Below are 17,505 nucleotides of genomic sequence, written 5' to 3' on the forward strand. Positions count from 1 at the left end.
AGAAAGAAAGAAAGAAAGAAAGAGAAAGAAAGAAAAAGAAGAAGAAGAAAGAAAGAAAGAAAGGAAGGAAGGAAGGAAGGAAGGAAGGAAGGAAGGAAGGAAGGAAGGAAAAGAAAAGAAAAGAAAAGAAAGAAAAGAAAGAAAGAAAGAAAGAAAGAAAGAAAGAAAGAAAGAAAGAAAAAGAAAGAAGCAGCTGAGACTTGTCTCTTTCAATATGACTGAACATCTTAGATACCAAATTCTGGAAAAACAAAGCTTCACACCCCGAGATAAACCAAAAAGACAGGAGTCATCCTAACTCATTCTGATCTCTAAAATAATATAGCCTTGAATATTTCCTGTAAACCTGGACTTCCTAACCAAAATAACTTTATCCCTATTTAAGCTGTGCTGATATCTTTAGATGCCTCATAACCTTTGGGAAAATTTTAATCATGTGGGAAAGTTGCTGTTTTCTCACCACGAGCAGACTAATATGATTGTCATAACCCTGGTAATTTAAGTTTCTTTTCCTTTAAATACTTGTGTGGGGTTTGTTCATTTTTGTTTTAATTTGGGAAGTCTGTTGGTAAACTTTATCTTTCCTTTTCTAAATGTTTCTGTCTAGACTTTAGTACATTGGACTAGAGGTTGTACCCCTGACCAAAATGGGCCAAATTCTCCAGCTAGGAAGCTGCATTTGTCTTCTTTCTCAGCTTCTCAAAGCAGGAAGATGTGAACTGAAGACCTGTGGAGATGCAGCCTTCACCAGATAGGGGACAGGGAGGTGAATTATCTGCAGAGCAGAATGAGGCAGAGGCCAAGTGGGGTGGGAATGGGACAGAGATTGGAGATCAGCCCTACCACCCAACACGCTGACAGCCTCCATCCCATTGCACCGTTTTGCTCACCTCACAACATAGTCACTGTCTACAGATACTTGTTTCTGTTTCTATAACTACAAGAGTGAATGTAAGCGCTATGAGGACAAGGACATGTCTTGCTCATCATGGAGGCCCAGTTGCCTAGATTAATGCTTGCCATATTGTGGGTACTCCACAAATACTGGCTTCATAAATGAGTTCTGTTTACTTGTTCATAATCAAATTGGAAACCTGAGAACTTGTGTGCCATCATTTCCGAGATCTTGCTATTTGTGGTATTACACATTTAATTGGCCAAATAATAACTTTATGTGGTTAATTTTAAAGCCTGAGACTTTAAAATGATGAGGGCTTGCATTCCATGGAATGAGTTGCATCACTTCAAGAAGGCAGAGCCTCATGGATCATCACCTAGAGGGATCTGGGATGATTTCTCCCAGCCACCCAGGCATTATACTGATAGCCGTTAAGGGAAGGAAAGGGGGCAGCCATCTCGTGTTCCTGTTCCCTGTGAGATCCTAGGACCTATAATTGCTTGGTTCCACGTGTGATTGACATGGAACATTAATCATCCAAAGGACGTTTCCTTAAAATTACCTTTTCTTCTGAAATGTTCAAAGGAATATATTGTATAAGTAGCTTATTAACATGAACATTTTCTACAATTTATAGTAATGAACTAAAATTCTTCTTATTAGCCACCAAATGCTCATTCATAATAAGTCAGTTTGATCATAATGAATATTTTTCTCTCATTGGGTGTTTAATCTTTGTTAATAACGGAGCTAAATGACTTCCTATCTTAGTTAAAGAGTACTAGGGCTCTGTATGGTTCATTTTTGTTTGCTGTCCATTGACTTAATTGACCTTCCTGAATCAAAAATTTTTCTATGGGCTGAAATGCCATTTAATAAGCTTAAGTACTCCTTGAATATTTAAAAATTAAAGTATTTATGATGTCCAACTGTTCTGTTTCCTTCTTTTTGAATTTTTAAGTTTTCTCTCCTGTGTGTGTGTGTGTGTGTGTGTGTGTGTGTGAGAGAGAGAGAGAGTCAATGTTAGACACAGAATGAAATGGTTTTTTTTAGAGAAGTTATTTTCAAATGATGTGGCAGGATCTTTGACAAAGTTTTATAAGCCTTTCTTGCTATATTTAGCTTTATAGAGGATTTCTTTATAATGATGAACCCTCAAGGCACAGAGCATGTGACAACTGCATCCTGTTCCTGTCTTCACTGCAAAATCAAGGATCTTTGGTTTATGTGCTACATTGTATTTATGTTTATTTGGGCAAAGAACACTTTAAGTTCTTCTATGTAAATAGGATGCTGAGTTGTGCTCTTCATACTTTTTCTTCATTCTTTCTGATTTTCTTCTTGCTTTATATTATCTGATAACGCCTACAATCCTGTAATAATTCTAAGAAAGAAGGCAACTTTTATTCAAATTAATTTTTTTTAAGTAGGCTTCATGCCCAATATTGGGCTTGAACTCAAGACCCTGAGATCAAGAGTTGTGTGCTCCACCGACTGAGCTAGCCACATGATCTCTGTTCAGATTGATTTGGAAGCATTGTTAGAGGTGATTTGCGGGACTTTGGATGAAAATGGACCTTCAGTCAGTTACTGTCTTTGAAAGTTTTACTAGTATTATGTAACAACTGAGTTCTCATGCAACTAATCTGATTCTGTATCATTCTTTACACTGTAAAAAATCTAGAAAGTTTTGGGTTTTGATCTCTATTTTCTATCCTTCCTACTCTATAACTGAAATTACCCAAACTGATTAAATTAAATATAATGAAATTGTAAGTGAAGAGGAAGTCTACATAAACAAAAAGTTGCACTCATCGTCAAAAGGATATAATAGAGATGACCTTGGAAAGTAGTTGTGTCATAGATGCCTGCACACTGAAGTCTGTTCCTGCTCTTAAGGAATTCCAGACAGGATGGTTGATCTATCCAGCATTTGTTACTGCATCAGCCTCCCCAGTTGTCTATTGACTATGCCTAAATGGTGGTAATTTTTCTAAAGGCTTGAAACATAAAAGATTCCTGTTGGGCATAGGCACAGAAGCTGAGCCTACCGTTAATGGCCTGCTTATCCAATTGCCTTTAATGGAGAAAAAATAGCCATTAATATCTTTTCCAAACCCCTTGGGTGTTAGATGAAATTCTTTGCAATCCGTAGAGCAGCGGCTATTGGTTCTGAACTCCCTTTAGCCACGAGTTTGCCTTGAGGCAACTATTTTCTGCAGTGATAGGGAAAATGACTCATGTGTTTCTTTTTTTTTTTAATTTTTATTTATTTATGATAGTCACACACACACACACACAGAGAGAGAGAGAGAGAGAGGCAGAGACATAGGCAGAGGGAGAAGCAGGCTCCATGCACCGGGAGCCCGACGTGGGATTCCATCCCGGGTCTCCAGGATCGCGCCCTGGGCCAAAGGCAGGTGCCAAACCGCTGCGCCACCCAGGGATCCCGACTCATGTGTTTCTTAAAACCACATGAAATTTTTGTATATATGTATGTATGTATTTATTTATTTATTTGGCAGTCTTCATTTATTCAAGGCCTTTTTGTGTGTGTGTGTGATTTTTTATTTTTATTTTTTATTGGAGTTCAATTTGCCAACATATAGCATAACACCCAGTGCTCATCCCGCCAAGTGCCCCCCTCAGTGCCCATCACCCAGTCACCCCAACCCCCCCGCCCACTTCCCCTTCCACTACCCTATTCAAGGCCTTTTTGATAACTTGCCTTAGCCAGAATTGGCTAGTAGGTATACCAGATTGAGATCCTGACACCACATTTTCTCAGTGGGACAAAATACTCTCCTCAATTAGTCATGTTTGCCATAGAAAAAGAATGGGTATTTTATTTTTTACTTATTTTTTTAAAAGATTTTATTTATTTATTCATGAGAGACAGAGAGAGAGAGAGAGAGAGAGAGGGGGGGGCAGAGACACAGGCAGAGAGAGAAGCAGGCTCCATGCAGGGATCCTGACATGGGACTCGATCCCGGGTCTCCAGGATCATGTCCTGGGCCAAAGGCAGGCGCCAAACCACTGAGCCACCCAGGGATCCCTATTTTATTTTTTAAATTAAAAAATAATTTTAAAGATTTTTATTTATTTACTCATAAGAGACACAGAGAGGCAGAGACACAGGCAGAGGGAGAAGCAGGCTCCCTGTGGAAAACCTGGTGCAGGACTGGATCCCAGGACCCCAGGATCATGACCTGAGCTGAAGGCAGAAGCTCAACTGCTGAGCCATCCAGGTGCCCAAAGGGAAAAAAAAAAAATTAATTTCACTGTATTTAACACACTGTGCTATATTAGTTTCACGTGTTCAATATAGTGAGTGATTCAACAATTCTCTACATTACTCATTGCTCATCACAATACATGTACTCTTAATACCCATCACCTATTTATCCCATCCCCCCTCCCACCTTCCTTCTGGTAACCACCAGTTTGTTCTCTATAGTTAAGTGTCTATTTCTTTTTTTTTTTTTAAGATTTTATTTTTTATTTATTTATTCATGACAGAGAAAGAGAAAGAGAGAGAGAGAGACAGGCAGAAGGAGAAGGAGGCTCCATGCAGGGAACCCAACACAGGACTTGATCCCGGGTCTCCAGGATCACACCCCCAACTGAAGGCGGCGCTAAACCACTGGGCCACTGGGGCTGCCCTAAGTGTCTATTTCTTGGTTTATCTCTTTTTTTCCCCCTTTTATTAATTTGTTTTGTTTCTTAAATTCCACATATGAGTAAAATCCTCTGATTTATATATATATATATATATATATATATATATATATATATATATATATATATATATATATACCACTCTTCTTTATCCATTCATCTATCAGTGGACACTTGGGTTGCTTCCATAAATTAGCTATTGTAAATTATACTGCAATAAACATAGAGGTGCATGTATCTTCCAAATTAGTGTTATTGTATTCTTTGGATAAATACTAGTAGTGGAATTGTGGGATCATATGGTAGTTCTATTTTTAATTTTTTGAGAAGCTTCCATACTGTTTTCCACAGTGGCTGCACCAGTTTGCATTCCTACCAACAGTGCACAAGTGATTCTTTTTCTCCATATCGTTGCCAATATTTGTTGTTTCTTGTGTTTTTTAGTTTAGCCAATCTGACAGTTGGGAGGTAATATCTCATTGTGGGTTTGATTTGCAAGAATATATACTTTTGATGGGCTATCCATCTGCCACCATGTAAACACAATAAAATCTTCAGGCAAGCTTTGAAGATTATTAAGTTAACTTAATATGTCCAGTAGGGGGATCCCTGGGTGGCGCAGCGGTTTGGCGTCTGCCTTTGGCCCAGGGCGTGATCCTGGAGACCCGGGATCGAATCCCACATCAGGCTCCCTGCATGGAGCCTGCTTCTCCCTCTGCCTGTGTCTCTGCCTCTCTCTCTCTCTGTGACTATCATAAATAAATAAAAATTAAAAAACAAAACAATATGTCCAGTAGGAATGCTTTCCAAAAATTCTTTTAGGTTTTTTTTTTTTTTTTAAAGATTTTATTTATTTATTCATGATAGTCACACAGAGAGAGAGAGAGAGGCAGAGACATAGGCAGAGGGAGAAGCAGGCTCCATGCAGGGAGCCCGATGTGGGATTCGATCCCGGGTCTCCAGGATCGCGCCCTGGGCCAAAGGCAGGCGCCAAACCGCTGCGCCACCCAGGGATCCCAAATTCTTTTAGGTTTAATGAATGGGGGCCTGCATTTAACTAATAAAAGACAGATTAATAGAAAAATAATATAAATGTATTAATTTTTTATATGCACCGGAGTTCAAAGAATAGTGAGACTAAAAGAAAGGGCTCAACTTGGGGGTGGATTTGCGGTTCACAGGACAAGAAAGTGTGGGGAACTAGGAAATATATAGGAGAACTAAAGGAAGATTGGATTATTTTAGTAAAGTTTGTTTATGGCAAACTCATGTCAGTGTTGACTCTCTGTTCTTCATCTCTGATGATGAGTGATCTTCTCTTCCCAGCTGAGTTGCGGGGGACAATTTACAAAGTGAGACGTATGCCTGCTTTAAGGCAGATAAGGAGAAGGTAGGAATTTACTCCTTCTGGAGCACTTAATTCACAGTTGCCTTCAGCTCAAAATTATCCTTTTGCCAAAGTGACATATTTTGGGGTGGCATACACTAATCCTCTTCAAATGCTAACCCATTTTTCAAAGTCAAAGATTGCAGTATAAGAAAGAAGTGAAAATAATGTTTCCTTTCCCTATGATTTTGAAAACGTTTTCTCCCATCACATCTTCCTTGAAAGCCAAGAAGTCTAAAAACCAAGAGTAAACTTCTGTTTCTAAATTTCATTTCTTGCTTCAAGAGCTTTTGTGACATCTAAGACTCTGAAGGACAAAGATTATTCCAAGCCAGAGAAGGGCTACATTAAATCTCTCAGGGTGCTCTGGTGTTGCCCAGCTGCATGTTTTTCTTCCTTTTCTCCTATTTCTTCATCCCATGCTAGCACATGTTTTGGTGACTATAGCCCCATCTGTTCGAGGATTTCCTTTTCCTTTCTTCTGGATTTTTTTTTTTTTTAAGATTTCATTTATTTATTCATAGGAGACACACAGAGAAAAGAGAGGCAGAGGGAGAAGCAGGCTCCCTGGGGAGCCCGATGTGGGACTCAATCCTAGGACCCAGGACCACGCCCTGAGCCGAAGGCAGATGCTCAACCACTGAGGCACCCAGGCATCCCTTCTGGATTCTTTATTAATGAACATGCTTTCCCATATGAAATAAAATGTAAAAAAGTCTCAGTGGTACTATACAATTGTAATAACCAGGATTTCTATTTCTCCTTCCATTTTACAACTTTTCTTCTTTTTTTTTTCATTTTACAACTTTTCTTAATGTTTCTGTGTTGTGTCTAGAAATATAAGATACTGCATAAATATAAGAGAACTAGAAGATACTCATTCTGGTACTGCAAGATTCCATTGCATCTGTTTTCTTTTTACCTTCCGATTTCATCTTCTTGCCTTGTGGTGTGCTAGAGCTGGTTGTTAATTTTTTAGGGATTTGGTAAGCTGGCTTTAAACATGGCCCTTATTAAATAGTAATTCAATCATATAAATATACAATTAAAATCTATTAAAAACAAACGTAACAAGTAAACTCACCAGTTACTAATTGTTTACTATATTTTACTATTATCTATGCTCTTTTTTAAAAAGCTTTTATTTATTTATTCATGAGAGACACAGAGAGGGTCAGAGACACAGGCAGAGGAGCCTCCTCAGGGAGCCTGATGGGGACTAAATCCCAGGACCCCAGGACATGACCTGAGCCAAAGGCTGATGCTCAACCACTGAGCCACCCAGGTGCCCCTCTTAGCTACGCTCTTGAGGCTATTTGTGCCCGTCATATCTCTCTGTGTGGAGAGACATCATGGCTGCACACCTCCTCACGATTCCATTAGAGACATCATGGCAAAAACCGCACATCCACTTTTTACCTCCCAGAGAGCCAGTTGTTAAGCGTTTGCCAGCACACCACTGTGGAAGCCACAAAATGTTGCTCATGTGAAGCTTTCATAACCAAATCCTCACATTTGCATCATTCATCTTTCTTCCAACTTCAAGATTTGTGCAACCAGTGCATAGAAATTCCCTATCAGCAAATTGAACTCCAGGAAAAAAAGGAAAAAAAGGAAAAAAAGAAAGGAAGGAAGGAAGGAAGGAAGGAAGGAAGGAAAGAAAGAAAGAAAGAAAGAAAGAAAGAAAGAAAGAGAGAGAGAGAGAAAGAAAGAAAGAAAGAAAGAAAGAAAAGAAAGAAAGAAAGAAAGAAAGAAAGAAAGAAAGAAAGAAGAAAGAAAGAAAAAGAAAGAAAGAAAGAAAGAAAGAAAGAAAGAAAGGAAGGAAGGAAGGAAGGAAAGAAAGGAAAGAAAGGAAAGAAGAAAGGAAGAAAGGAAGAAAGAAAGAAAAGAAAGAGAAAGAAAGAAAGGAAGGAAAGGAAAGAGGAAAGGAAAGAAAGGAAAGAAAGGAAAGGAAGGAAGGAAGGAAGGAAGGAAGGAAGGAAGGAAGGAAGGAAGGAAAAGAAAGAAAGAAAGAAAGAAAAGAAAGAAAGAAAGAAAGAAAGAAAGAAAGAAAGAAAGAAAGAAAGAAGAAAGAAATTTCCCATCAAGTCATGTGCTTTGTCCTTTCAGCCTCATCTAGATGAGATTGTCTTAACTTCAAGGTTGGAGGGACGTGTTGGCCACATCAACCCCCTCTTTCTGAGCCAACTCCGACTCCCTGGTTTCCTTACCCTGCACGAGGCTCTGAGCGAATCTCAGTTGAGCCGCAAACAAATCACGTGGTCGCTGAAGCTCGTTGCTGTGGTTTCAGGGTCTCTCGTGCCCTCCCTCTTCCACTCTCGCCCCCACATTTTGTAGCACAGCAGTTTCCGCTTGAGGCAGAATCCGATGGAACTGCGAAGAAAACTGCGGCATTTTAGAGGAGTTTCCCAGCAACAGAATCTCTTTTGGAGCCTTTTCGTGTAAGAGTTTTCCAATTTAGAATCGTTCTGTTCCTTACAATTCTGGGCCCTTTCTCTCCGGAGGCCACAGCTTACGTGTTGGAAGCCCGTGACCTCGGGGTCATTTTAAAAGTCTCAAGAGTACTTGGGAACTGAAAGTGTCAGTGGCCGATTTTAGAGTCTTTCCAGATTTGGCAGCACAATTTGAGCGTGGGAGGTTTTAATTCCCAGAGCAGGAAGGAAGATGCAAGAAAGAAAAAAAAAAAAAAGAGAGAGAGAGAGAGAGGACGGGGCAAGGGATGGCGAATTCCTATGACTTTTCAATTTTGCCTGAAATTAGGTTTTTCCTTTTTTCCTTTTAGGATTTTATGTATTTGGGAGGGAGAAGGGGGCAGGGGGAGGGGCAGGGGCAGGGGCAGGGAGGCCCCCGGGCAGCTTCCCTGCTGCGCTGTGCGGCGGGGGGGGGGGGGGGGGGGCGGGGAGCCGACCCGGGCGCACCCCGCAGCCCTGAGCCCGACTCGAGGGTCCCAGGCTCGGCCCGCTCGGCCCCGGGCGCCCCGGGAGGCGGCTTCTTGTCGTGGAAAGCCCGGGGCAGTTCAGGAAGGATCTAGGAGTTCGCGGTTTCGTGTTTCGGGAGGAGCGAGACGGGCCTCAGCGTCGCGGAGCCGGGGCCAGCACCGCCTTCCCGGCTGCGGAGCTGCTTTCTGGAGGGGATCCGCGGCCGCTGCCGGTGACGGTGACGGGCGCCCCGAGGCGGAGTCGCTTCCGGGGGGCGCCGGCTCCCCACGGCCTCTGGGCCCGGCCCCGCCCCGCCCGGCGCCCCCCGAACCCCGGCGCCCCGCGGAGCCACCGGCCGCCGCCTTCCGGTCTCGCGCGTTCCCCGGTTCCCCCCACTCTGGGTGCGCGGGACGAGAAGGGCCGAGGGGCCGAGGAGGGAAAGCACCGCGGGCCGCGGGGGGCGGACGGCGCGGCCCCCCCAGAGCTCCGGCCCGAGCGACCCGAGGCTGGGGCGGGGGCTGCGCCGCGCGAGTCCCGCAGAGACGGAGCCGGGGCCGGAGCTCGGGGCCGCAGCCGGGTCGGGCCAGCCGGGAGCCCGTTTGCCCTTTGCCCGCCCGCCCCTGCCCTTGGAGGCCCGCGTGCCCCGTCGCCGCCGCCCACGCCTGCGGCTTCCGTGCTGCTCCCCCACGGTCAGGACAGACTCCGTCGCCTCCACCCTTTCACTTTAGCGCTTCCCTTTGTTCCCGGTGTGACGCAACGCTGGACATTTCCTGTTCTTTCCTCTTCTTTTCTTTATTAGAGGGAGAGAGGGGGGGGAGCACCTGAGTAAGGGCGCTGCGGGCGGGCCGAGGGGAGAGGCGGGAGGACGAGAATCCCGCGCGGGCCCCAGACCCGGCAGGGAGCGCAGCGCAGGGCTTGAGCTCATGACCCGGAGACCGCGACCGGCCCGAGCCGACCCGAGCCGAGCCGAGCTGAGCCGACCCGAGCCGACCCGAGCCGACCCGAGCCGACCCGACCCGAGCTTAGCCGACCCGAGCCGACCCGACCCGAGCTGACCCGACCCGAGCCGACCCGAGCCGACCCGAGCCGACCCGAGCCGAGCTGACCCGAGCCGACCCGAGCCGACCCGAGCCGAGCCGACCCGAGCTGAGCCGAGCCGAGCCGAGCTGAGCCGACCCGAGCTGAACCGACCCGAGCCGAGCCGAGCCGAGCCGACCCCAGCTGAGCCGACCCGAGCCGACCCGAGCCGACCCGACCCGAGCCGACCCGACCCGAGCTTAGCCGACCCGAGCCGACCCGAGCCGAGCTTACCCGAGCCGAGCCGACCCGAGCCGACCCGAGCCGACCCGACCCGAGCTGAGCCGCGGTCGCCCGTTGGAAGCCGACTGAGCCGCCCAGGGTCTCTGCTCTGACACTTTCAGCCAAGAGATGTTCGGGGGACAACTGGGCTTTATCACACATACCTCGGGGCCCATTGATGTCCTTCCACTTGGAAAGTGTTTCCATGCCCCCTTCTTGGGTCTCCCGACCTATTTATCATCACAGGTCACATGCTTGTTACAATATGAAAGTGCCAGGGTGCCTGGGTGGCCTAGTCGGTGAATCATCTGCCTTCGGGCCATGATTTCCGGGTCCTGGGTTCCAGCCCCACATGGGGTTCTCTGCTCAGCGAGGAGTCTGCTTCCCTTTCTGCCTCTCTTTCCAATAAATACATTTCAAAAATAAAAAAGAAGTGTATAAATGCCACGAGCAAATGTGAGTAAATTAAAATTTTTCTTGACACCAAGTTCTGTTGGCGATGCTAAGGAAGCCAGTGAACTTTTTAGGCAGGAATCAGATCCTATAAACCATCCTAGTCGTTATGCCCTAGATGACTAATCGTTTTGTTGGTGGTGGCTGCTATTTTAGTCTTAGGATTTCCTTCAGTATGATATTGGATAAAGTTTCAACTTTATATTTTTTACACTTAGCCTAATACTGAATTTTTCTAGTATGACAGAGGTATTTTCCAGGAATAAAATAATAATAATAATCTGTTCTCACCGAATCCAAAGCATTTCTATTTGGGTTCAATATGCAAGATGGTTGAAGAATTCAGACACACTTGAATTTTACCAGTCCCTGAAGTATTACCACTGCATTAAGTTCCTACAATTCATTTTTTAAAAAATATTTTATTAGTTTATCATGAGAGACACAGAGACAGAGACATAGGCAGAGGAAGAAGCAGGCTCCATGCAGGGAGCCCGATGTGGGACTCGAACCCGGGAATCCAGGATCACGCCCTGAGCCAAAGGCAGGCGTTCAACCTCTGAGCCACTCAAGCATCCCAGTTCCTACAATTCAGATAGGGATTTCCCTTGCAAATTATCTAAAGCAAGTGTTTTAAATCAGGAGCAATTTTGCCACACAGTGTGCGTTTGGCAATGTCTGCAGACATTGTTGGTTGTCACATGTGGGAAGTAGGGGTGCTATTGGTGTCTAGAGGGTGGAGGTCAGCAGTGATGCTAAACATTGCATAGTGCACAGAACCACACAACAACAGTGAATTATCTGGCCCCTGAAGTTGATAGTGTCACTGTCGACATTTCCCGATCCAAAATAACTTAATTCATTTTTTAAGGAAAGGCAATATGCCATTGGCTTACCAGCATCTGAAATATATAGTAGCTTTTCCTGTATCCAAGACTGCTGTTACTTCTCTCATCTGACAAACCAAGCACCCCTGGCAATGAGGGGGCGCCCCTAAGGCGGAGTCGGAAACAGAAGAATGCAGTTATCTTAGAACCTCTTTTTCCTTTCAATCTGTTGCTTTCTTTCCAAATGGATCCATATTGCTCACAACTCACAGAAGAGCTACTAAAAATAAGTGGCTCTGCCAAGGTATACAGTGTCTTCAATAAAGTGAGAACCACCACCAAAGAGACTTGGGGCAAGTCAAGGGTCAGAGGCTGTCTCTGTCACCATATCCCTCCTTTTCACCATGGTCGTGGGCCCATATCTTTCTTACTCGTGTCTGTGGGTCCCCACTTTACAGCCAGTGCCAACCTCAGCCTTTTTGCCCCAGCTCCCTCCCCTTTTGGGATATCAGAGGTGGTATACAAGCCCATGTGCATAACCCTAGACCACCGCCCCCTAACACACACACACACACACACACACACACACACACACACCCAGAGCCAGGCCCTGAGGAGCAGCCAGGTTTGACCTGGATTTTTATTTTCTCCCCCCTCAACACAAACACTTTTTCACCTGTGTGTGTGTGTGTGTGTGTGTGTATTGCCAAAAACTTCCTTTTTTGAATTTAACGAGATTTCCACGTAAATCTTCAAATTGAGGCCTTTTGTGACATCTTATAATATTCCAAATGTTTTCAGCCCCTTGGATGAATTTAAGTGGATCATGCTGCCAAAAATATCTCATGAAAAAAAAAAAACAATTTATTTGTAAATAAAAAGCATTGCTCTGAGTATATCATTATTGAATGAAGTACCATGATTGAAGCAATATGCTCTCATTTCTGATGAGAAATGCCTCATTCTCATTGCCTATAAAGTAGGTATACAGGAAGCACAGATGTCGTTTGTTACTAAAGCCATAACTGGGCTGCTATGAACCGAATATTTGTGTCCTCCTAAAATTCACATACTGAAACCCTAGACGCTAGTGTGATAGTATTTGGAAGTGGGCAGTGCCCTCACACATGCAACTGATGCCCTTACAAGAAGAGACACGCAAGAGCTTGTTTCCTCTCTCTCTGTCTCTCTCTCTCTGCCATGTGAGGATCCAACAAGAAGATGGTTGTCTGTAAATCAGGAAGACGGCCCTCACCAGGATGGCATTGGTGACACTTTGATCTTGGACTTCCAGCCTCCAGAACCATGAGAAATAAATTCTTGTTTGTTAAGCCACCCAGTCTATGGTATTGTGTTAGAGCAGCCAGAGCAGACTAAGACATGGGCTTGGCAGTAAAAAGCACCAAGATCATCTAGCAATGACCATCCTGATAAGGCAAATGGGCAGTAGTGGCATGTGTGCTCATATTTGCCATCAATTCTAGATATATATAGGAGACATGTACCTATATCTCTACCTATCATCCATTTGGAAAGAGCAAGAACTGTTTGTGGGGGTTTTTTTCTTGATCACTCTTATATTCTCATACCATTGATCAATAAATATATGTTGAATAAATCACTTGTACAAATTCTAAATGTTACACATGACCTTGTATTTGATCATATCTGGCCCAGAATGGGTGAGAACCGGAGAACAATGAAGCCCAGATGGTTAAACTGGGTGATCATCCAGACTGATTCACTAGGTCAGTAATTTGTTTCCATAAAGCTGCCTACAGCAACACATGACTGAAATTTCTACCTTGACGACATCATAAATTATAATATTATAGACTTCTAGGTTGCCTGTATTTAATAGGTGAATAATGGAAACTGTAATGATAAATCCCCAATTTTTGCTCTGAAGTACTCTATCAGCAAAAGAATAAATGCCATTCTTCTAGAGACCTTGCATGAAAGACATTGCCTAGCACAAAAATATGCTGGAGTCACATGTTTCATCTTAAAAATTCATGTGGTTTTTTTTTAATGTGGATTTTGTATTTATGCCAGGGTAGATTTATTGTCATATTTACATGTTTTAAATATTTCTCAAAAATCTAGAATATTGATAGTCTTAGAAGATGTACCATGTTCATTTTGTGGTTTATTCCACCCCTGATGCACCACCAGGTCCTCTGAGGGAGCACATTATGCTACATGAAAAGGGTGGGTATAATGCCCTTAATGTACCTGGTCAGTGTAGCTGGTTGATTTGTGTCCCCTAAAAGGACAAATGTACAAGTTCTAACCCTCAGTATCTGTGACTTTGATCTTATTTGGAAATAGGTCCTTTGCAGATATATTTAAACTGAGGATCTTGAGATGAGTTTATCTTGTATTTAATCCAATGAGAGTGTTTTCAGACAGAGAAACAGGAGAGAAGGCCGTGTGTAGATGGAACCAGAGATTGGAATCATGCTGCCACAAGCCAAGGACTGCAAGAGCCACTAGAAGCTGGAAAGAAGCAAGGAAGCATTTTCCCCTAAAGCCTTAGGAGAGAGCATAGCCCTGCTGACGTCTTGATCTCACACTTCTGGCCTCTGAGAGAATAAATTTCTACTATTTTAAGTCACCAACTTTGTGGTAATTTGTTACAGCCATCCTAGGAAAGTGATACACCAGGAGCTACAAAAATCATAATTCCAGGGATAATACCACCAATATGCTCCAACTGTATAGTCAGAAGTTAATTGTAACCATTGTTCTCAGGCAGAGTGGCAAAGCAACACTGAATCTTAACTCCAGTGTCTGAACAGTTTTGCTAATTACCCTCACAGATGCTTTGCAAGTACATCTTTATCTTGAGAACATCATAGATGTTTCGACCAGATGCGGGTCATACAAGAATGTACAAATTTGAATGAATAACAAGAAAAATATTCTTGCTTATAAAAATGATAATTTGTGCTTCAGAGTACTTTGTTCTGAGTTCATAACTAGCCTCAGCTGAATATTCAACCTTGATATTCACCCACTCTCTGTTGCCATTATGTAAAAGTATCTAGTAGTTTTTTTTAATAGTTATAATGATTGCCAGATGATATATTTTCATATATTTTAAAGTATTTTAAAATAATTTAAAGGGGGGCACCTGGCTGGCTCAGTGGTTGAGCATCTGCCTTCGGCTCAGGGCGTGATCCTGGGGCCTTGGAATCGAATCCCGCATCGGGCTCTCTGCATGGAGCCTGCTTCTCCCTCTGCCTGTGTCTCTGCCTCTCTCTGTGTGTGTCTCATGAATAAATAAATAAAACCTAAAAAAAACCCAAATAAAACAACTTAAAGGCATAATTCATCTGGTATTGGCAAATGTGACTTGGAAAATCAGTTCACTATATTTTTAGACTATACAAGTAGACAGGTCATATCCATAGTTCTAATTACTTAGAACAGGAAAACGGGATCCTCTCTAGCAGTATATGTTAAAAACTTTGAAAAGTGTTCCACAAAATGCTAGGAAAGGGAAAAACATTTAAAATGTAGTTGATGAGCAAGAACTGATTGGAAAACCAAGCCAAAATAAGCAGAGATCGTGAGGCTGAAGGTGATTTTAATGTTCTAACTTTACAAACATTGAAAATATAATGATAATGTCACTGAACAGATTCAGAGGCCAGTTTCCTCATGAATTTCAGTTAGGTAATCTTTCAAGTTTGGTCAATCAGGGTACGTGAGAACAAGTAAAGAAAGCTTCCTTTGAGTGAGAGAAGAATGCTGTGTGTCTGAAATTATCCCTTGTTCTGAAATTGCCCCAATTAAATCCTTTCTTTTCAGCTTCACTGTCTTTCAAGTATCCTCTTCTAAAATTCCCAAAAGTGTATAAAGTGCTATTGGAAACCAAAGAATATATAGACTAGAAATTCTGGAGACTATTAAGCAGTTGGTGTATAGATTATAATTTAAACATCTTACAAATGGCATGTGTCCTAATTCAAGATCTGCATCATACGCACAAAAACCCACAGACACACATGCATGCATACAAGTGCAGTATAAAACATTTAACACTTAGTGGGAATATTTTTCTAGTAAGTTTAAAATAACATTGGTCTATTCTATTAACTGCTTATAAAAATACAGTTTTTAGGGGGCACCTGGGTGGCTCAGTTGTCTAAGCATCTGCCTTTGGCTCAGATCAGGGATCGAGCCCTGTGTCTTCAGGCTCCTTGCTCAGTGCAGAGCCTGCTTCTCCCTCTCCCTCCGCATTTCCTCCGGCTTGTGCGCTCTCTCTCTCCCTCTCTCAAATAAATAAATAAATAAATAAATAAATAAATAAATAAATTTTTAAAAAAGAAAAAATGTAAAAACCTACAGTTTTTAAGATGTTTATTATTTCATTTGATTCTTACAATGATGGGTAGATATCATTAGTATAAGATCCATTTAGAAGTGGGTATTTGTCCTGTCTGCACCCTTATATTATAATGTAGACTGTTTGTGAGTAAATTTCCATCATTACAAGGTTATTCTGTTTTCTGCTATATCATAGCAACTTTTATTTCAATCATTTTCATCTTTTATGAAATCAAGAAACATTCCAAAGTATTAATAATACACCTTTAAAATGATATACAAAATGCCTTCTTGTTTTGAGGGAAGAGAAGGGACATCAGGCATTCTGAAGATAAACATAATGGCTATATTTCTCCATAGCAGAATACTATAATTTTCATCAAGAATATATTAAGTGGTTCATTTTTGTAAGTAAGAAATATCATTCTTGGTAAATGTTTGTTATAAAAATTCTGCCACTTGAAACACTTTTTACAAAGAAGGCTATAAATGTAATTTTAAAACAAATCAAGACAGAACATAACAACACATACCGATAATCTTAGATGTTCAAAATACCTTAAGAGAACATACCCTGAACAAAATTGCCAACGCCTGATTAAAAAATCCATCTTCAAACATTAAAAAACATTTGAAATGGGAAGAGAGCCTTCAAGAGGTCGGTATGAAGATTAAACTTAAGCAAATATTATTACCTACTAGGAAGGCTTACATCTTTCTTATTCCCTTCTTAAAACAGTTGCTGTTCTCCTTATTTATCCTTATATACATTGCTAAAAATATGGAGAAGGGAAAAACAATCTACATTTGCAAAATAACTTTAAAAAGTTCACTTATGGGGGCACCTGGGTGGCTCAGTCAGTTAAGCATCTGCCTTTGCCTCAGATGGTGATCCCAGGGTCCTGGGGTCAAGCCCCACATCAGACTCCCTGTTCGGCGGGGAGTCTGCTTCTCCCTCTCCCAACCCATGCTCTCATTCTCACTCTCTCTATTACAAAAATAAAATCTATAAAGTGTTAAATAAAAGGTTCTCTTATGTAGAATTTTTGTCACTGTTATTTTTCTGTAATTTGTTTTCAGTCACTATTTTAAAACCCTACTATAACCCAGAGCAAATTTCTGAGTAACATATTTAAAGTAAATATACATATGACTATGTAAGACAATATTTACAAAATCAAATAAAAATATATGCATGACTATAAAAATGAGTGAATATGTTATTATCAAGAAATTAAACTGAGTTCTTTAATTCTCAGCCTCTCTAGCCATTCATACCTTTTTTTAAATAAAGATTTTATTTATTTATTCATGAGAGAGAGAGAGAGAGAAAGAGAGAGAGAGAGCGGCAGAGACACAGGCAGAAGGAGAAGCAGGCTCCATGCAGGGAGCACGACGTGGGACTCGAACCCTGGTCTCCAGGATCATGCCCTGGGCTGAAGGCGGTGCTAAACCGCTGAGCCACCTGGGCTGCCCCCATTCATACCTTTTATAAGATAATATAATTTATAACTAACAGGGTATTACCTCATACACAAGGAGAAATGAAATGTCCAATACCAATAAGCTTACCTTGAAGACTACTTTTCACATGATCTGGGTAATCCAAAGATATTTATATACGTAGATACTAATGACGTATAGTATCAGTACATTAAAAAATTCTGATGATCCTCATTTACATAGGGATGGGATTTCCCTTGCAGGCCA

At 42.3% G+C, this 17,505-nt stretch overlaps 2 long non-coding RNA genes across 7 annotated transcripts in view; one reads left to right on the forward strand and one right to left on the reverse strand.

The window, feature by feature from the left end:
- The window catches only part of LOC140623890 (uncharacterized), a 30,128-nt gene extending 20,407 nt beyond the window's left edge, over window positions 1-9,721 (reverse strand). Inside the window, exons 1-2 of one of the 6 annotated variants that reach the window (XR_012023418.1) lie at window positions 9,703-9,721; window positions 8,174-8,336 (exon numbers count right to left, since the gene is read on the reverse strand). This is a non-coding gene — a long non-coding RNA (uncharacterized lncRNA). Of the gene's footprint in view, window positions 1-8,173; window positions 8,778-8,881; window positions 8,901-9,702 lie in introns of those variants that run through there. The other 5 variants (XR_012023419.1, XR_012023417.1, XR_012023416.1 and 2 more) reach the window with 5 other exon arrangements.
- LOC140623894 (uncharacterized) lies at window positions 8,039-14,077 on the forward strand. Its single transcript, XR_012023427.1, has 2 exons — window positions 8,039-8,404; window positions 13,869-14,077. It is a non-coding gene; the product is annotated as an uncharacterized lncRNA (long non-coding RNA).
- The last annotated feature ends 3,428 nt before the right edge of the window (window positions 14,078-17,505 follow it).

This window comes from Canis lupus, chromosome 33 (genome assembly GCF_048164855.1).
Source record: "Canis lupus baileyi chromosome 33, mCanLup2.hap1, whole genome shotgun sequence".
Taxonomy (NCBI): Eukaryota; Metazoa; Chordata; class Mammalia; order Carnivora; family Canidae; genus Canis; species Canis lupus.